This window comes from Temnothorax americanus, unplaced genomic scaffold (assembly GCF_048541705.1).
Source record: "Temnothorax americanus isolate GAGA-0224 unplaced genomic scaffold, ASM4854170v1 Scaffold190, whole genome shotgun sequence".
Lineage (NCBI taxonomy): Eukaryota > Metazoa > Arthropoda > Insecta > Hymenoptera > Formicidae > Temnothorax > Temnothorax americanus.
This window is the reverse complement of record NW_027509330.1, coordinates 24,429-44,090: the sequence shown is the minus strand read 5'-3', so window position 1 is coordinate 44,090 and position 19,662 is coordinate 24,429. Positions and strand designations below refer to the sequence as shown.

Genomic DNA, 19,662 nt, shown 5'->3' with positions numbered 1-19,662 from the left:
GTGAAACATCATCTCCGTCGGGTACTCCAGAATCACACGCTCACGTTCGAAGAGCTTACGACTTTGTTGTGCCGAATCGAAGCGTGTCTTAATTCGCGTCCTCTCGCTCCGTTGAAAGATACGCTCAATGATTACGAGGTCTTAACGCCCGGACATTTTTTAATCGGATCGGCGATCGCGGTCAATCCGGAGCCATCGCTATTAGATTTGCATGAAAATCGGTTGTCGAGGTGGCAACGAGTTCGACATTTGACCGAGCGCTTTTGGAAATTGTGGCAAACAGATTACGTTAACACGTTGCAGCAGCGTGTTAAATGGCGAAAATTGCAAACGCCCGTGAAAGTTGGGCAGCTCGTTTTATTGCGGAATGCCACACTGCCTCCTTGTAAATGGGAGCTTGGTCGAATTACCCAGTGCCACGCCGGTTCCGATGGATTGATTCGTGTTGTGAATGTCAAAACCGCGACGTCCGAGTATACCCGGCCGATCGTAAAACTGTGTTTGCTGCCGATTGACTGTGAGACGCGTTCTGACGAGACTTCTAGTAACGATTCGACTTCTCTTCAGCCGTCTCGTCGCTAATCTGTCTGCCACGGTGGGCGGTTCGTGCGATATTCTTGTTACCCTTATTGCTTAAATCTTGTAAATAAAGTTCTGCGACAGTCTGTCAGTTTGCGTTCGATTAGCTCATAAGATTTCGTGCGTTCACATATCGACCTCCTCGAACTTCATCACATTCGAAGTCAGAAAATTTCGAAACTAAAGCTTCGAGGCGGGCGGTATGTTTAGGATTAAGGTAAAATCAGGTGGCAGAGCGCTGTCGCGAAAGTAATCGCCCCTGGCGCAAGCACAAACAACCCTCGGGCTTGACTCGACTTTATCCGAGATCACCCGAATATCGCGCTTACCGTTTCGACAGCGCGATTGCGAAACGCGCACGCGTTTTCCTAAATATGTATACCGCGCAACGCGTTACATCGCGGATCCATGTGATTCGCCCTTCGTGAGGCCCATACCCCCGCCGAGGGTCACCTATCGGGACGAAGGATAATCGATATCGATCCGCGCTCTCTTCTGTTCTCTGCCGCGAAAAGAGACACATCGAGCCGGGCGTTCGCGACATTGTGCCTATCGGGAATGGTCTCGACCGCCAATGCGTGAAGTCCGTAATCAAGTTTCATCGCGAGCCGCATCCGTGAGATCGCCGCGTGAAACATCTCGAATCGCTCTTTCACTCGTGCAGCGAAGAGTGAGCCGTTTTCCGACTGCGAGGAGTTCGGTATTGGGGGACGCGAGAAGCCCTGTGCGAGGGGTAGTTTCGAGCGTACAAGTGTCGTCGCGAGCGGCATTAGTCGTCGCGCAATATCTCTCGTCAGACGAGATTGACGAGATTTGTCGCCCGCAATCGAGTGGGCAACGCGCACAAACGGATCACGTGATCACCGCGTGCGGTACCGTGATCCTCATCTAAAAGAACGTACAGACGGCGAACGAGACCGTCACATGCAGTCAGCCCGGGTATAGTGATTGCAACAAGTGTTGTGATAACCGAGCGTAAGGGCAAGCGAGCACTTCTCAATAACTCAGCGCAGGGAGTTCGATCCCGATATCGACCCCTCTCTCGCGGCCATTTTGTCGTGCCGCGCCGTTCGTGAACCCGGACCATCAGCGTGATTGTAAAGCGTATAGTGATTGTGTAAAACGCGAACTCACTAGGTGTTTCTGAAGTCGCGGATCTCGAAGGTAATGTACAAAGCTCGATGTCGACATTCATGCGAGGATGCACGAGAACCTAAAAAGAAGAGACAAATTCACCCTCGTTTCCATCTTTCGTATTTTTTCTACGATTCTCTCCCCAACGGTACAGAACTATATTAAACTCACGGCATTTATATCTTCACGGGACAGGACTTGTCGCCAAATAGAGACGATCGTATCTTCTGTATTTTATCGCGTTAGATTCTGCAGTAACAGAATCTACGAGGTATGACGAGCGTGCTATCTTTATTACTCAGGCTCGATGCGTTGTCAAGTCAAATGGGAAAAAGTCGCCGAAAAGATGTTTTAAAAATACGAAAATGGACACGACGTTCGATGAATAACAACAAACTGAATTTTTTCCACGCGAGTCCGATATGTACGTCTCGTTTTCCCGCATACGTCTGAGTCTTAATAGTTTCGAAAATGTCGGAAAGAATATACAACATGTATTCGTGTTATATCTACATAAAACGACATATCCTTACACAGAACTTGAAACATATAAGTAATTTTTTTGTTTCTTATACCTTGCACTTTTCTTTTGTATATTACTTGTATCAATTTTTTTTTAGATTAAATAGTTTTAGAGATATTTTTACCTCAAAAAAGAAAATTTGATCTTTTTGAAAGAAGTTTTTTAAACTTTTAAACATACGATTGGATATGTACCAAAAGAATACGTATCCCTTATTTTCATATAAGAAAACGACATATTGAAAGCTCATCAAAATCGGATAAGGAGCACTTCGGACTTTTTCCATATTAGCTTAATTCATAAAGAGTAATAATTATGTGATTTTTCAACAACTATATCTACATAAAAATAGAACAGTTTTAAGGCTTTTGATACTTAATCAGCCATATTGAAAATCGTGACGTCAGAGGCGAGAAATAATACATGGAGAATTCTTGCGTGCTATTTTTTAACGAAGATATTTAATTAGAAAAAAAAACACTTCAGATCGTTTTAACACACTTTTAAAATAGTCCGAAAACTAACCTTTTTTGTTGACAATCAATCAACAGCTGAAAAATGACTGTAATATGAAACCTAGCTTGCAGATGCACAATCACTTGATCGCATCATGACACTTCGCAGCAAGTCCCATTTAGTTATTTAACCACCCTATTATTAACTTATAACAGAAAAGATTAGTTTCGGACTATTTTAGAAGTGTGTTAAAGCGACCTGGAGTGTTTTTTTAAATCCAAATATTTTTTTATGTAGAAATGGCACGCAAAATTCTCAGCGTGTTATTTCTCGCGTCTGACGTCACGATTCCAATATGGCTGCGGTGAGTATCCCGAAGCCTTAAGCTGAATGCAATACAAAAGTACAGGCAACAGGAACAGGGAATAACACAGGCAATTGGATTTTCAACCTAGCGCTAACCTTCGGAAGCGCGTGTATCAATGCTACAGCATTGACTACGTTTACACGGCCCGATTTACGCCGAATTAAGTTATATCATCGATATTCAAACTTCGCTGTAAATCGAGCCGTTATCATTCGGTGTAAACGTCGTCATCATTTCCATCGTCTTCTACAATACAAAAAGCTAAAACATTGCAATATTCCAATACGGCCGTGTGTGCAATACGACCGTGTGTGCAATACGGCCGTGTGTGCAACACGGCCGTGTGTGCAATACGGTCTGTTGTGAGGCGGAAGTCGCCGTGTCGTTATTTCGACACCTAGCTGCCAGCGCTTCTTCCGAATATTGCCAAATCCATCTGAGCTGGCATTCCGGGTGTTGCAAGTGACATCCCGGTCACTCACCCGGAAGCAAAAGCGCTGACAGCTAAGTCAGCATCGCGGAAGCAAATACGCGAGTGATAAAAGCCCGCCCTTTCGAGAAGCGGCGGGCAGTCTAGAACGTAAGACTAATCGCGCACGACCAACGACAACTATCCTATTGAGAACGCCCGCGAGTCAGGGCAACGAAATCAACGAAACAAGTGTATCAAGAATAAAAGGTTTTTTATTAAAATATCGTCAAGTAGAAAACTCTGGCAACATCATTCCTCCTTCCTCCCGGCGGATCCAAAAGAACTCCGTGCCGATCCCTCGAATCAGAGGTACGGCACAACAATTGGTGGCAGCGGTGGGATCTGCCAACCGGACGGGAGGACGTCCTGCCAGATTGCGCCTGCGAAGGGAACGGATCGTTAGACGGCGGTAAAATATCCCGGAGAGGAAAAGCCAGCCGGATCCCGAGTGCGTGAAACGACGGCAGTAGCCCCGCGTGCTATCAGCGACACCGGAGAGGCCCCGACCTACCGCACGGACTCGCCAGCCCGACGCAGCGACGCAGGGACGCAGCGAGCCAGCGAAGCAGCGCAGCAAGGACGCAGCAAAGCAGACAACGCAGAAGCAGTGAAGCGGCCCTGTCAGACTTGACGCGGCAGAAAGCGGTCACGATGCACTACGCGGCGGTACTGTAAGTCAATACGCCATTGTAAGCCGATACCGGCACGCGCCGCGACGCAACCGTTATACCTCTGCGTGCGTACCCCGCGATAGCGAAAACCGGATAGCGAGAGAAATTTTCACGACTGCAGGCAATACAACCGCGAAGCGCCGAAAGATTTTCGCGTTTCAGGACGCTAAAGCATAAGCGCCGATAGATGTCGGACGACTTGTCCCGGCATCCCCCTGTCAGCAACGCATCATTTGTGTTAAGCGAGCGCGCGCAACGAGCCATCGAAAATAGTATCAGGAATCGTTTTCGCGCTACACGACTCGCGAACGACGAATTAGATCGCGTGCGAAGAAACTTAGACGCGCAACTCGACGACGCAAGCTCGCCGGTGCTCGAGCTACATCCTAACGTCATCGTAGAACGCGAATTCGAATTCTTAGACGCTAGTCTTTGCGACGCGAACAGAAACCCACAAGATAGCGTCGACAACACAAGCAGCGACAGTGACGCACACAGATTGCCCCCGACCGACGGTGACGCACGATCGGACACCTCGGCCGACACTCAGAGCGAAAACGCAGGAAGAGGAGAATTCTCCCTGACGTCATACGAAAGCGATATATTCGACCCCGAGGAAGAGGATTATACCCCCCGGGCCGACAGAATGAGCCAGCCACGAGCTGCCGCGACCATCGCGCCGCGAGAGGACATATCCCCGGCGCAAATTAACGCGGAAATAGAGCGGTTTAGACCCGCGGAATATGGGCAACCGCCCAAAGGCGACCAAGATCGAGCCCCCGAGCCGACGCAGGTAAGCCCCGGAGCAATGAGCTCCGTGCTCAGCGATGTCCTACGCATGATGCGCGACATGCAGGAACGCATGGACCGTACAGAAGCCGCAGAGTTCGAGCGCTCTGTAGAAGTCCTGCGCGCAATTCGCGAGATGCGGGAACGCATGAGCCAAATGGAATCCGCCACTCACGACCCCCCCGATGCGCGAGAACGACGCGTACGGACCAGCCAGGGCCCGCTGGACGTGACCTACGGACGAACGCACAGCGACGTCCGTAGTCAGCCAGGGCACCGTCTCGGGTTCCTCAGCCTAAAGGAAGCCCGTAACATGATTCCCGAAATGAACGGAGAATCCCGAGAACGCGTTCGCGAATTTATTAATGCAAGCACTTACGCGATGAAAAATATACAGCCCGCGGACGAAACCATGCTCCTAGAAGCGATTTTGTGCACAAAGTTCAAGGGCAAGGCAATGACCGACTTCGACACGCGTGATATTCGCGACTTCGAGCAGCTAAAACGCGAACTCGAAACGGAATATCTCGGAAAACGCGGCATGACCCATCTGCAGCTAGAATTCAACTCGCTAAAACAAAAAGCGGGAGAAAGCGCGCAGGAATTCGGGCGTCGAGTCGAGAAGCTCGCGAGAGAACTGTATGAGGCCATGGAAGAAGGCCAAGGGCACTCGCAAGAGCAGCAAAAAGCGATATTGGAAAGTATTAAAATGCAAGCTCTGCATAACTTCCAAATCGGGCTGCATGATGATATCAAGATGCTGGTCCGAGCACAGCGATATCCAAGCCTACAGGAGGCAATAACCGGCGCCAGTGCCGAGGAAAAAGTTAGAGGCCCCTCCCCGCGAAACGGACAAACAGTAAACAGAAATAGATTTAATCAGGGAAACGCGCGAAATGCGGGAAACGCGACTGTAAAATGCTACAAATGTGGTAAAACCGGCCATTACGGGCGAGATTGCCGTATGAGCCAACAAGCTAATAAATTCCTGCTGCCGCGAGCAGATAAGCCCGGTGGCATAAATATAATCGAGTGTACCTACTGCAAGAAAGCAGGGCACAAGCGCGACGAGTGCTGGTCGTTAAACGGACGGCCGAAATCCGAGCGACCGCGCCGACCGAAACAGGAAAGTGCGAAAAAAGCACCGATAGGCACAGTAAGAAAAACCAAAGCGAGCGAATCTAGCGAGGACGCACCCTCCGACAGCAGTAGCGAGGAGGAAGAGAAGCCGAAAAGAAATAAGGCACGCGCCGCCGAGACATACCGAGTGTCTCAGGTAACGGAGAAACACAAGAAGGGCCCGCTAGATATCATAACACTGCCTATACAGGAAGCGGAACGAGGAGAAATGAATCTTCTATTGGATTCCGGAGCAACTCTAACATTGATTAAAGTAGGCAACCTAAAGGGAAAAACAATGGTGCGAGAGGAGAAACTGGCATTAATCGGCGTAACAGGACACCAAATTCACACGCTAGGAAAAATAAAAGCGACCGTAGATCTCGGAAACAAGAAAATACGTCACACAATGTACGTAGTAAAAGATGACTTCCCCATCGAATACGAAGGAATATTAGGGAACGACTTCCTAACTAAATATAAAGCCGATATCTCAAACACGTCAAAACAGTTGAAAATAGGCAAAGCCATGTTCAAGCTACGACCGTATCAAAAAATAAATCTACCTCCCCGCAGTGAAACCATTGTGAAAGCCGTTACAGATCATAACCGGGTAGGCATAGTGAAAAGCGGTGAACCTGCTCCCGGAGTTTTCATCGGGCATTGCCTCGTAAAACCCGTCGAATTTACTTGCCCGGTCAGCATATTGAACGTGACGGACAAGCCGGTGGAGATCCTCACTCCACACGTAACGTTAGAAGACCTGCCGGCGGACGACGCCGCGAGCGTACTCACGTTACAGGCAAATGAAGAATACGAGACTGTCACAGAGCGACAAAAGAAAGTGCGCGACCAAGTACAGCTCGATCACCTAAACACAGAAGAGCGAGAGGCAGTAGAAAAAATTTGCGATGAATTTTATGACGTTTTTTACCTAGACGGAGATAAACTAAGCGCCACTACAGCAATAAAACACGAAATAAATACACGACCCGATAGTGCGCCAGTAAATGTAAAGCCATACCGGTTACCCGAGAAACATAAGGCCGAAGTAAGGAAACAAATACGGAAAATGTTGGACGACGGCATAATTCGTCCGAGCACAAGCCAGTGGAACGCGCCAATAGTAGTTGTCGCCAAGAAACCTGACGCGTTCGGCAGAATAAAATTTCGCGTAGTGATCGACTTCAGAAAAATGAACGATCTCACCATGGGAGACTCCTTCCCCATGCCAAATATTACAGACATACTTGATCAGCTAGGCAATGCGAAATATTTTTCTGTACTAGATTTAGCCTCGGGATATCACCAAATCCCGATGCACGAAGAACATAAGCAGAAAACGGCATTTTCGACTCCAGACGGACATTTCGAGCACAACAGAATGCCATTCGGTTTAAAAAATGCACCAGCGGCCTTTCAGCGATTAATGTATGCAGTATTAGCCGGACTGTTAGGATTGAAATGTTTCGTGTATATCGATGACATCGTTATATACGGAGCATCGCTGACAGAGCACGTTAAGCGGTTAATCGCAGTACTGCACAGACTACGAAAATACAATCTTAAGTTACAACCGAACAAATGTGCATTTTTACGAAAAGAGGTCATTTACCTAGGGCATGTGATATCCGAAAACGGAATATCGCCAGACCCGTCTAAGTTAGGAGCAGTAAAAGAATTTCCGACCCCGAGAAGAGTGAAAGATATACAATCTTTCATCGGTTTAGCCGGATACTATAGAAAATTTATCGAAAACTTCTCAAAGATAGCCAAGCCTCTAACAAAGCTCACAAAGAAAGGAGAAAAATTTAATTGGTCAATCGAACAACAGAACGCGTTTGATCTACTTAAAGAAAAATTAACGACAGCCCCGGTATTGAATTACCCTGACTTTAGCAAAGAGTTCTTGGTAACTACCGACGCGTCAGATTACGCCATCGGAGCCGTGCTCTCACAAGGAACAGTAGGCCAAGACCGACCGATAGCGTACGCCAGCCGAGTATTATGCAAGGCAGAGCAAAATTATAATACCACAGAAAAAGAGCTATTAGCAATCGTCTGGGCGGTAAAACATTTCCGTCCCTACTTATATGGCGTTAGATTTAAAATTATAACCGATCACAAACCATTGATCTGGCTATTTAATGTAAACGACCCCGGCTCCAGACTTATAAGATGGAGGCTAAAACTAGAAGAATACGATTACGAGATCGTACATAAAGCAGGAAAAAACAACGTGAATGCCGATGCATTGAGCCGAAATCCGATAGCCGAAACATCAGCAATAAATGTAACGCAACAAGACGACGACCCCCCGAGAGAGTATTCGGAGGAGGAAAAGCGGCAAATACTCTACGAGTATCACGACTCGCCTACGGGAGGGCACCAAGGAGTCACGCGAACACTAAACCGTATCCGATTACAGCACAGCTGGCGTGGAATTACGGCGTATGTAGAAGATTACATAAATAAATGCGAGTACTGCCAGAAGAACAAATTGAGTAGGAAAACGAAAATGCCAATGACTATTACAGATACGCCCGAGCGACCATTCGAAAAATGCGCGCTCGACATAGTAGGCCCACTAACAGTCACGAATAACGGAAATAAATACCTCCTCACGTTCCAAGACAATCTAACAAAGTTTAGCAAGGCAGTACCCGTAGAAAATCAGGAGGCAAATACAGTAGCAAAAGCCTTTGTAACGAAAGTAGTCCTAGAACACGGAATACCGGATAAAATTCTCACGGACCAAGGAACAAATTTCACAAGCGAGATATTTAAGAACATGTGCAAGCTACTGAAAATCGAAAAAATACAGACAACAGCATATCATCCCGAAAGTAATGGAGCGCTGGAAAGATCGCATCGTACTCTGGCAGAGTACCTAAGACATTACATAAATAAGGACCAAACCGACTGGGATGAGTGGATACCCTACGCAATGTTCACGTATAATACGACGCCTCATACAACGACAGGACTCACACCGTTCGAACTTGTCTACGGACACCAAGCGAACCTACCGACAGCCCTAACAAGGCCCCCGAAACTAACATATTCGTACGAAGATTACGCGAAAGAATTACGAGAACGAATACGCGCCACGAATCAAGTCGCGAGAGAGCATACCAAAGAAGAGAAAGAAAAAGCAAAGCAGCAATTCGACAAAAAATGCAACAAGGAAACATTCAAAATAGGAGACAAAGTGCTATTACACGACGAAACAGTACGAAGAGGACGATCTAAAAAACTCGATTCGCAATGGGTAGGACCGTACGTGATCGTGGAAAAACACAGCGACGTAAACTACACCATTAAAGTAAAACGCAAGACGATACGCGTACATGCAAATAGGCTAAAAGCGTTCATCGAGGAATAAGGCTCACGCACAACAGAAAACTAAGCAGTAGAAAGAAAAGAAAAAATAATATATATATATAGCATACATGTAGTGGTAAGATTTACTCCCGGCGAGGACGAACCAGGACCACATCCCTCCGTCCTGTTGCGTAGTGCACCGTCACCCGCAACGAACGGAAGGGCACCACAGTGCCAGGGTGGGCCACCTCATCATAAGAAGGAGGGGGCGATGCACACGTCTCGTCCCTCTCGCACTCCCTCGCCTCGCGATCCGCGGCAGCCGCCGCCCGAAAAACCCTCCTCCAATATTCACGCTGACAAGCGTCACAAAAGGAGGGCGTGAAATGTTGCGTACAACGAAAGCACCGCATAACTAGTCACAGAACAAGAGTGGTCAAAAGTACCGGAGCAAAGGTAGCTAGCGACTGACACGAGATCGCGCAGAAAAAGTAAGAAGAGCAACCCGAAGCGAAGAAGCGTCAGCAAAAAATCGACACAGGTCGACGAGTACCCGACCAAGAACCAAAAGACGTAGCATAGCAACAGTAAAATAAACTAATAAAACTTACAATTAACCAGCACGGGGAAGAGTGTACCCTCGACCCGTTAACAAACGGAAACGGAGCTCAGATAATAGCAGGAACAATGTCATAGTATCCGGCGGGCCACGCCGATCACGAACCGTCAAAAAGTCGCGCAGACCCACGCGGAAACGTGGACGAACGGAAGTAAAGCCCCCAAGTTCCAACCAATCGGGCACTACCAGTGCAGGAGGGGTGGTTTCCTCCCCAGCATCAACAGCCTGGAGTTCCTCCAGGGTCACGACACCCCTAACGGGTACAAATCGCTCGAGAGGAGTCATAATCGGGCAAAGTATAAGACGTGACGCGACAAAGAGACAGCCCCGAACTAAAGCGACTCGCGAAATGATATAAAAGCTAACAGTCAAAATCAGCAAAAAATGCGATAAACATAACACCAAGCCCAAGATAGTATTCCCATTACAGGATACCGATCATCGTCTTTCACCTAGCGGGCGAAATGTCATCCGAACCGATGCCACCGTACGAGGTGACATCATTTAACGACGAACCAGGAATTTATTTTGAGAAAGTCGGGACAATGCAACTACAAGAAAATACATGGAAATTGGCTATCCGAATCGAAGTAGCAGCGTTTGCAATAAGATACCACCAGCTCCAACGTTACCTCGGACGAATAAAAAATTTATGCGATCGCGTAAAGGACAATAATCGAGTCATATGTAATAACATACTCCGCATAACCGAGGACGACAACACGAAACTGACGCAACTGATAATACGACTGCAAACTATCTACAAAGTACCGACGAACCGACGCGGACTGTTAGACGCGATAGGAACCATAAGTAAAACATTATTTGGAACGATGGACGCCGACGATGAGAAACACATACAAGAACAGCTAGAATTAATGCAAAATCAACAAAATGTCATGCGACACGCGGCGAAAAGTCAGATTAAAATTATAAACGCGACGTTAGGACACATGGAAGCGCTAGAACAAACTATTAACAAAAACGAAAACATGCTAGTGAATGTAACCAGACTAGTACAGGAACGAGTGTCGAATTTAGCGCACCGCGAGGAAATAGATGAACACCTGTTAGCAATAACTGCGATAATGAACAAATTAATAAACGACGTAGAAGACGTTTTAGCGTACCTCACCTACTCTAAGAGCGGAATAGTACTCGTACGACTACTTCCCCTCGAAAACATTATAACCGAATTGAGAGAAGCGACAACTCACCTAACCCAAGGAGCCCACTTCCCTTTTAAAATACAAACCGAAAATTGGAATAAAATTCAGGAGTTTATGGAAATAAATGCTTACTTCGATAACCCCAACGTATACACAATCCTAACCTTCCCTATTGTCACATACCCCAAGTACGAAATTATAAGAATAAACCCCCTGCCGGTACACGACCGCGAAAATATATTTGTAATACCGAAAACTACGTACGACCTACTAGCTATTGATAAAGAAAACCGAAATTATGTAACACTAAAAGAAGATGAGTTGAATAAATGTAAACACTCCGGCACAACGGTTGTATGTAACACGAACCACCCGGTATACTTCATAACGCCGCATGCACCCTGCGAGGTGCAGATATATATAAGAGCGCAAGAAGACAATTGCGAGCGTCGTCACATTCTCTCAACCGTAACATTCTGGATAACCTTAGCAGAGCCACAGGCATGGTTGTTTTCCACACCGTACAAACAGAGTATAACTATTCAATGCAACAATCAAGGAGAACATAAAATCGACATTAATCGAACGGGAAGAATCAAATTAACTGACAATTGCAAGCTAACCACGACAGACTTGACTCTACGAACGAAAAAACGAGACCACACGACGCACGTGCAAATGCACCTACCACAATTCAATCTAACTTTCAAACAAGTAACCACAGGCACCAAAATCAACAACGAAATAGCGACAGAATTAAAAATAGAACCGGTAATCAAAAACCCCGGGGAACTAACAAAATTAAGCCTAAACCTAAACGAGATAAATCAAGAAGTAGAAGACAGCCAAGCCGGGCTCTTATCAAATAAATACATAATGTACCCCGTAGGATCCCTATCTTTAATCGTAATAATAACAGGGATCATAGTCGCGATAACATGGATAGCGAAAAAGAAAGCGAACAAGAGTACGTGATGCGACTTCCTCACACAACGAAGAGCATAAAATAATAATAATAACAATAGAAACACAAAATTTTAGAAGATGAAACGCGAAAAACTTTAATTTGAAATCTCAGTTTTTCTTTCCCCCAGGGGGGAGGGATGTTGTGAGGCGGAAGTCGCCGTGTCGTTATTTCGACACCTAGCTGCCAGCGCTTCTTCCGAATATTGCCAAATCCATCTGAGCTGGCATTCCGGGTGTTGCAAGTGACATCCCGGTCACTCACCCGGAAGCAAAAGCGCTGACAGCTAAGTCAGCATCGCGGAAGCAAATACGCGAGTGATAAAAGCCCGCCCTTTCGAGAAGCGGCGGGCAGTCTAGAACGTAAGGCTAATCGCGCACGACCAACGAAAACTATCCTATTGAGAACGCCCGCGAGTCAGGGCAACGAAATCAACGAAACAAGTGTATCAAGAATAAAAGGTCTTTTATTAAAATAATCGTCAAGTAGAAAACACTGGCAACATTATTCCTCCTTCCTCCCGGCGGATCCAAAAGAACTCCGTGCCGATCCCTCGAATCAGAGGTACGGCACAACAGGTCGTGTGTGCAACACGGTCGTGTGTGCAATACGGCCGTGTGTGCAATGCGACCGTGTGTGCAACACGGCCGTGTGTACAACACAGTCGTGTGTGCAACACGGCCGTGTGTGCAATACAACCGTGTGTGCAACACGGCCGTGTGTGCCATACAACCGTGTGTGCAACACGGCCGTGCGTGCAATACAACCGTGTGTGCAACACGGCCGTGCGTGCAATACGGCCGTGTGTGCAACACGGCCGTGTGTGCAACACGATCGTGTGTGCAACACGGCCGTGTGTGCAACGCGGCCTTGTGTGCAATACGGCCGTGTGTGCAATACGGCCGTGTGTGCAAGACGGTCGTGTGTGCAATACGGTCGTGTGTGCAACACGGCCGTGTGTGCAATACGGTCGTGTGTGCAACACGGCCGTGTGTGTAATACGGTCGTGTGTGCAACACGGCCGTGTGTGCAATACGGTCGTGTGTGCAATACGGTCGTGTGTGCAACACGGCCGTGTGTGCAATACAACCGTGTGTGCAATACGGCTGTGTGTGCAACACGGACGTGTGTGCAATACGGCCGTGTGTGTAATACGGCCGTGTGTGCAATATGGTCGTGTGCGCAATGCGCTGTGTGCAATACGGTCGTGTGTGCAATAACAGCCATGTGTGCAATGCGCTGTGTGCAATACGGTCGTGTGTGAAATGCGCTGTGAGCAATACAGTCGTGTGTGCAATGCGTTGTGTGCAATACAGCCATGTGTGCAATGCGCTGTGAGCAATACGGTCATGTGTGCAATGCGCTGTGTGCAATACAGCCATGTGTGCAATGCGCTGCGTGCAATACGCTGTATGCAATACAGCCGTTTTTACAGTGCACTGTGTACAATACGGTCGTGTGTGCAATAACAGCCATGTGTGCAATGCGCTGTGTGCAATACGGTCGTGTGTGCAATGCGCTGTGTGCAATACGGTCGTGTGCGCAATGCGCTGTGTGCAATACGGTCCTGTGTGCAATGCGCTGTGCGCAATATGATCGTGTAGACAAAGAAATATGTGCGCAATAATGCCTGTAGGCAATCGTTCTGTAGGCAATTTGAAATGTGTGCTATCGGGATTGTGTGCAATAAGTGTGTGCAATCGAACCTGTAGGCAATCGTTTTGTAGGCAAATGGAGCCCTCCCCATAAGTAAAATTCGAGAATTACAATTATGTACATAATTTTAGTTTCCGAAAATTTTTTATGTCATAACGTAAAATAAATTCAGAATTAATATTTTGTCTAAACATAATTGTAATTCTGCATTTTCAATTATAACTTAATAATAATTCGATAAATTATAAGTACGTCTAGACATAATAATAATTTCTTTTTTTTAAGTATCGATTTAATTTGATAGAATTTTTATGATGATATTAAATAGTAAAATGGCATGCCGTATACGCACACGTAAAAAAATATCATTATTCTAGTGCTAAGAAAACCAATTACTCAGTTTTCTCTTCTTTTAAGTAACGATGATCTTTACAAAAAATGTTTTCTTGATAATATTACTTAAAATAAATAATATTCTACATTCTAATTATTCAGTTCTTCAGTTAAGAATACAAAATTAAAACAAAAATTCAATTTGCTAGGTATTTTGATAGAAGAAGTCAAGGCTATGAGGGTCAGACGCAGATCACAGTGCGTAATATCAGAAATAACTGATTTATTCGTCGTTTTGATACATTACATCGATCCGTACGTTTCGTCTCAGCTTTGAGCCATCTTCAGCAGTAGTTACAGAAGTTAAGTTACACGTTCTCCGTACCGTATGGTGAGTTTCCTAAGGGATCTTTTTAATATCTCAACATTAATTGAACAAATTTACAGATATGGATCAATTGGTCTATGTTTCTGATATTTTGAATCAGTAAACTCACCATACGGTACGGAGAACGTGTAACTTAATTTCTGTAACTACCGTTGAAGATGGCTCAAAACTGAGCCGAAACGTACGGATCGATGTAATGTATCAAAACGACGAATAAATCACTTATTTCTGATATTACGCACTGTGATCTGCGTCTGACTCTCATAGCCTTCTCCTATTTTAATCTCGAGGGTCCTCATATTATTTTATTTATTATTTTGACTTTTCTTTGATAAAATTTTATTATGTTTTTTGAAGAAGTATAAATTCTTCTTTCGAGTACATATTAAAGACTCTTTCTAAAATTTGTACATTTTAAGACTATTTTCATAAAAATATTATTGCTTAAAGACAACCGTTACTTACTAAAAAAAAAAGGTAAATTGAGTAATCGCTTTTTTAAGCAGTAGAATTGATATTTTCTTGTGTATGCATGTGCACACATATGTACATACGTACGCACAAAAAAATTTTCTATATTGTCAAAAAATTTTATTTTTATTTAAAAAAGGCGAGAAACTATCATCGCTTAGGACAGGGGCCCGGCGTTACGCGCCGCTCGTGCGTAATTATCGCCGCTTGTAGTAAACAACTGCCCGCGCTCCGACCGCGGGGCGGCCGCATCTCGCCGCGCGCTTGGATTTGGCGGAGGGCGGGCTAATACGTCGATTTTTAATCATTAATAACTCGTCAACTATTGCGAAAATTGCAAAATGGTACATGACTTTTTGACTCAGTTTGGCTCGCTCTATCTAAATATGAAAAAAGTACTAAGAATTCTGGGGCACCTTGTATATATTATATTATACGTGTATGTATGCGTGATGATGTGTTTGTAATGCATATTTCTAATGTTTTTAAATAAATTCTTTTTCCGACATAAGATATTTTTATTATTGCGTACAAATAATGTACTTTGATTTCTATTTATTAATTTCGGTTAATGTATTTGTATTTTTTTTTATAGAAAAATTTAAGATATTGATTTAACTAGTATATATATTATTTCAATAAATAGTATTATGTAGTGTAAGTAATATAAATAGTATATATTATTTCAATAAATGAATGTATATACATTTATAGACTAAATAAAAAAATATTTACACATACGTTTTTTAATTATAATAACATTATTATTATAAATATTTACTCTACATGTTATTTGCTTCATTATTTAGATTCTCTCAACATTTTATCTCATTTGTGTATTTTTTTTATCGCAAAAATGTACATTATATATATTATATACATTATATTTTATATATATATATATATATATATATATAAATTACATATAATATAATAGCTCAATTATAACTTGCCTTCTAAATTATACTTTTTTAATTAGCGCGGACCACACACACACACACACACACTGTTATGCCGTAATTTTTCTTTTTTTTTTGTTTATTGTATTTCATGGAATATTGTATTGTTTAATAAAAGACACGAATATCTTCGTGGTCGATTACATAAATCTGTTTTTTTCATTTTTAGAGATACATTTTTTAGTTTTTAACATCTCAGTTATGTAATTTCACTTTTTTAAAAGTATATTATACTATTGCATGAAAAAATGTTTTATACTAATTATTGAATTATTTCTTATTAATGGAAAACTTTTACAATAAACACGGAAACATGCATGTACGGAACATTGATGTGACGAAGTTACCAAAATTGGTTTTACGTAAAATTAATCGACAGTTGGAGACAAATGGACGGTAAGCATTACAAAAGCTGAAGACTTGAAACTCAAATACGAGGTAATCTTATCACCATTTTAGTAGTACACAGTACTGCTGTAAATTGTAAAATTAAAGTTATTTCTTTTTGCACAGAGACATATAAGCAATATTAAAAATTTTATTTCCGTTTTCTCTTCACAGATGAAGCGATATATGAGGTGCCAGGTGACGATTATAGATATTGGTATTCGGATGACAGTAATGCCTGTGAAGAACTTCCATTCCGCATTGTAAATTGGGATCTTCAAAACAGTCAAAATGTATCAATAGAGAAATCTACCGAAGATATCTGCACGCTGTGTACTACAAATGCGCGAAAACATATTTTTGTACCCTGTGGTCATCTCGCTTGTTGCATTGAATGTATCGAACGTTTGGAACATAAGTGATGTCCGATATGCAATACTACTTATGAAACTTGTCTTATAGTTAGAAAACCGTAAGAAGCTGTCTGCTTCTGAAATGTCTTAGCATACACAAATTTCAGATATTTTAAATCTAGTGAAATTACGTAGCACGCATTATTAAATTTTTCTCAAATCACTTTCTTCATTATTACTAGTACATAGCTCTTGTAAAGAGAAAGTCGAATATCCGAAAACGTCAAGTATTTTTCAATCTCACAAATTCAGCCTGTATTTATAATTAAATTTAGTCTTTGTACATATAAATAAAAACTAGTTTCCTAAATATTAGTGGAATTATTTTTTGAAAAAGGCCAAAGTTTTTATATTCTTGATTAAATATATATTAAAGTGTAGAATCAGTTTATACAATAGAAGATATAAGTTTCCAAATTTTGTATACGTATCTTCAATTTTTTGAGACATGCAGATAGGAAACTTGTAAAATACATGGCCTTTCTTCTTCTGCAATAACTTTTCTTTTTCTTCTCTTTAATATATTTTATAAAATATTAAAATTGTTTAATAAAAAACACACGCAAATACTTTTGTGTGGTCGACTATAAAATTTTATTTTTTTATTTTTATAGATATTTCCATTTTTTAATTTTTTTACAACTTAATTTTCAAATTCCACTTTTCTTTCAAGTTTATTATGCTATTGTATTAGACAAAATTTTGTATACTAATTGTTGCATTATTTCTTACTTATAGAAAACTCTTACAATGAACACGGAAACATACCTGAGCGGAGTATTGATATGATGAATTTCCAAAATTGGTTTTATCTAGAATTGATCAACAGCTGCAGACAAATGAACGGCAAGCATTACAAAAGCTGGATAATTCAAACTGTCAAGTTTAATAAAAACCCTCTTGTATTTTTGTACTCCGTGGTCATTTTGCTGTTGCGTTTAATGCATCGAACGTTTGGAACGTTATCGATGTCCGGTATGCGATATTATATTTGTGAAAAGTATTTTAGAGTTAGAAAACGCATAAGAAGCTGTCTGCTTCTGAAATGTCTTAGCATATGAAAGCATTTTTTATGTTGGTATTGTTTTTATTGTGACATTCATATTTTTACAATTATACTACATATTTCAGTTTCGTCTTTATTATAAGCACAGTTATGTACTATGGCGGTGTCCACATGAGTTTAAACTAATTTTTTTTATATGTAATTGTCCTTATCAAATAGTCTACAAAGAGACAAGAACTAACGACGTTATAAATGTAAATTTGTTGTCAGTGCGATAAAAATGCAGATCTTTTGTTTAAAATTATTTTTATTTTCCTGTAAGTTAGTTCAGAGCAGAAGAAATTTTTTCATCTTTTTCTATTTTATTTTTATAACGATTAAGTACCTTTCAAAATGTAAATAAAGGTTCTAGTTCCTAAAGTTATTTATGCATAATATATGCAGCTCATTGTAATTAAATACATAGATTTTAACTTTTGTGCAAGGGATACATGACCAAAGATAATTTGATAGTCTTTTTATGTATAGATACATAAGTATATGTATAAATGTATAATGCGCTGCCATGTGGTATTATTTTTCTAACGTTTCGCCGTATACATTATACAACACGATAAGTACACACATTTTATAAAAATATTCAATAAAGATATAAATTGTAAAGAAACAAAGAAAAACGTGTTTTAATAAGAAACCATTACCATGATTTTACAATTATCATAGACTACGTTTATACAGCGATTTACAATCCAGTTTAGTATCTATCGTATATCATCCGATCAATAAAATTTTTTTATTACAATGATTATTTGAATAACAGTCCATATTCTAAACATTTGAATCAATCTCTTTTAATGTATATACACTAGAAATTTTGTAGTTTAACTATCAAGAAACAGAGGTTCATATATAAATGATCATTATGATTAAAAGAATACAATTTTGTGTAAATAAACTTTTAATTTATTTACGTCATTTATTGTATATATTTAATACATAATGTTGCTCTTTGTAGATTCTTGTTTTGATTGCTTGTGATGGACAATAAATGGCATTGTACAAACACGCTTTGAGAGTAAAGCCTCAATTTCCCAAAAAGTCAGGAAGATAAAAGATGATCGTTGATGTTTTCATAACATTTCACAGGATTCTAATAGCGGAGAAAATTATAATCAACTCTCGCTTAAAAGAATCTTGTGTTTTGTTAATGAATTCTTTTTCAGTGCTTGATAACAGGCCTGCTGTGCAAGTTGCTATAGATGCGTATGATATGCGGCTCTCAGTTCTCTTATACCTGAAATAGGCGTTTAAAAATGTTAATAAATAGTATTATATATTATAAATTCGTATACAGAAAAACTCTTTAGTAGAAATGTCAAATCTCATGAGTATACGTATTGCAGTATATACGTACGAATAGTTTATTAATAAGCAACTTACCTGAAGGACACGGAAACAGCAATTTGTATTGTAAGTAAACTTCTTCCATCTCAGCAGTGATGAAGATGCTGCACAAACACCGTAATATGCTATCTATAACATAAATATAAAATATAATTCATCACTGAAAATAAGGAATCTAATACTTCTTCGAATATTGCTAGGAAAGTTATTGAGCTGCATTCTTGTATTTTTACGAAATATAAAAATACACAATATTTACTGACATTGCATTCGACATAAAGCTCAAAGAAGCATGTTTCTGAAATAAAAATAAATTATTACGCTGACACATTACGAGAGGTTAGTAAATCTGTCAAAACGGTGGTATGCAGAGCAAACTTATACGGAACGATATAATATAATTATTAATAATTACATTATATTATTCTCCAGTTTTGCCTTACACTTCATTGCCGTTTC

At 41.8% G+C, this 19,662-nt stretch overlaps 1 pseudogene across 1 annotated transcript in view; it reads right to left on the bottom strand.

Moving 5' to 3' along the window:
• Window positions 1-12,782, bottom strand: part of LOC143896689 (mitochondrial pyruvate carrier 1-like) — a 74,710-nt pseudogene extending 61,928 nt beyond the window's left edge. Inside the window, exon 1 of the transcript XR_013256730.1 lies at window positions 12,778-12,782. The product of XR_013256730.1 is annotated as a mitochondrial pyruvate carrier 1-like (transcript). The remainder of the gene's footprint in view (window positions 1-12,777) is intronic.
• Window positions 12,783-19,662: the final 6,880 nt, after the last annotated feature.